At 41.5% G+C, this 2,083-nt stretch overlaps 1 long non-coding RNA gene across 1 annotated transcript; it reads right to left on the bottom strand.

Annotated features, from left to right (window-relative positions):
- Positions 1–1,293: 1,293 nt before the first annotated feature.
- Positions 1,294–2,083, bottom strand: LOC125294646. Its single transcript, XR_007193543.1, has 3 exons — positions 2,067–2,083; positions 1,720–1,778; positions 1,294–1,333 (listed from the first exon to the last, which is right to left on the bottom strand). It is a non-coding gene; the product is annotated as an uncharacterized LOC125294646 (long non-coding RNA).

Below are 2,083 nucleotides of genomic sequence, written 5' to 3'. Positions count from 1 at the left end.
CTGATCAAATTGTCATTATCATGATCACAATCATTATTATGCCTATATTGTTATACATGCACTTTCACTTAAATGTTTTGTGACATGCACATCAGAGGACTGCTTTACTAATGTAAGATATAATTAGTTTCATTGCTTTTGCATGGTTGCATGATACGGAGCCCCGGATATGTCATGGGGGAAAAAAATAATAAGTTGTGGCCACGAAATAGCAATTCGTTCCCACAAAATCATTTGTGGCAATTTGCCTCCCACAAAATACTAATTTGTGGCCACGAAATAGGTAGGCCTATAGGCTGTGCACTGGACAGCTGGATGAGCAAATCAAAGCGCAACTCCTCAAACAGGAAACAGTCGCTGTCACACAATATACAGGGATAGTATGGTAGAGTGCTATTTTAGGCTGGGAATGAAATACAAAGACATTTTGAAAAGCCTGGCATTGGAGGGATTCATTATTAGCAAGAGGCATCTCCACAGACTATTAAGAGCCAGGTCGCTGCACGGCGTAGGTACGCGACTTTGAACGCGGTTCTCTTGCGGGCCGTGAACATTTCCATTAAAACATGCATCAGATAGCTGAAGGTGAACACCCCCTCCTCACTCTCAAAACCCCCATCCTCATCTCATCTCATACCCACACACCCATCACTGTTCCCCATCCTCATCTCATCTCCCCTTCTACCCACACACCCATCACTGTTCCCATCCTCATCTCATCTCACGCTTTCTACCCACACACCCATCACTGTTCCCATCCTCATCTCATCTCAATCCCTTCACACCCATCACTGTTCCCCATCCTCATCTCATCTCACGTCACCCATCACTGTTCCATTTCTTTGTTATTATTTGCATATGCCACGCGCTGATGAAATCATATATTCTATCTTTTTGTAAAACGTTATGTCGCAGAGGTGCGCTGACCGAGGACCTGTGCGAGATAGATGGACGGTCAGGAGCAACGCCGAGGCTGATGGAGAACCGGGACAAATGAAACACTTTTTAATGAAACGTAATTTACAAAGACATTGTAAAACACTGAAAGTTAATATTTTGTCACTAGCAACCTACATCTGTCCTCTGTCAAATACAGTTGCATTTACAGCTCTGAACAAAACCGTTCAAGAGTTATTTAAGGAGAAGTCGAACGTGCGTTATGTTTCATTCGTCCCTCCTGGCTGGGACAAATGAAACAGCATGGGGGACGAATGAAACATACAGCTTAAATTATGTAAATGTGACCGGTGGAATACACTCATGCGTTGTGATTTGCTGTTTTTGAGTGACTGACGTGACACGGGATGACGATGTATTCGCGGGCTTTTATTCTCTCTGCAAAACAATAGGGACAATACAGTGAAGCAGGCAGTAGGTTCTCCTTCCCCCAACTCCTCTTCCCCAAAGTGACAGAGACAGGGCAAAAAGCACAGGTAACCCACACAAAACATACTAAATACAAAATACAAGATATAAAATAATAAAGTAACATCAATCATTACATTTAAAAGGTTAACACAACTAGTCGCTAGGATTTAACCATTAAACTATGCTACCTAGCCTAGCTCCTGATAGAGACCTAATGGAAGTAGCTAGCTAGTATGGCTAACTTAGTTAGCAACTACGCTAGCGGGAGCTAGCATGCTAATTAACTGTACAAGGTTACAATCAAAATAACACCATGACAAAGTGATAAACAAACAGAAAACAATGACACACCTGCAAAACAATAGGGACAATACAGTGAAGCAGGCAGTAGGTTCTCCTTCCCCCAACTCCTGTGGTGAATTATAAATAGCATCCTAAGTACTAGCGATCGCTAACAACATACAGTAGCATTATACAGGGTACAGGCTACAGCCACAGGCTAGTCACAGGTTCATTTTACACCATGTGACACCTAAAGTACAAAATATAAAGAAATAAACAAGAAAGCTCCATAATAGATAAAACAAAGTGTACAGAAAGTAAATATAGGTAAAGTGATAGTTATGATAGTAGTGAAAGACAGTATAGGGTGAAGATATTTAATATAATATGAAAGGAGGGCTAGACAGATAACATACCTCTTCCCCAAAGTGAC

Source organism: Alosa alosa, chromosome 5, assembly GCF_017589495.1.
Source record: "Alosa alosa isolate M-15738 ecotype Scorff River chromosome 5, AALO_Geno_1.1, whole genome shotgun sequence".
Taxonomy (NCBI): Eukaryota; Metazoa; Chordata; class Actinopteri; order Clupeiformes; family Clupeidae; genus Alosa; species Alosa alosa.
This window is presented reverse-complemented; position numbering and strand designations above follow the sequence as displayed.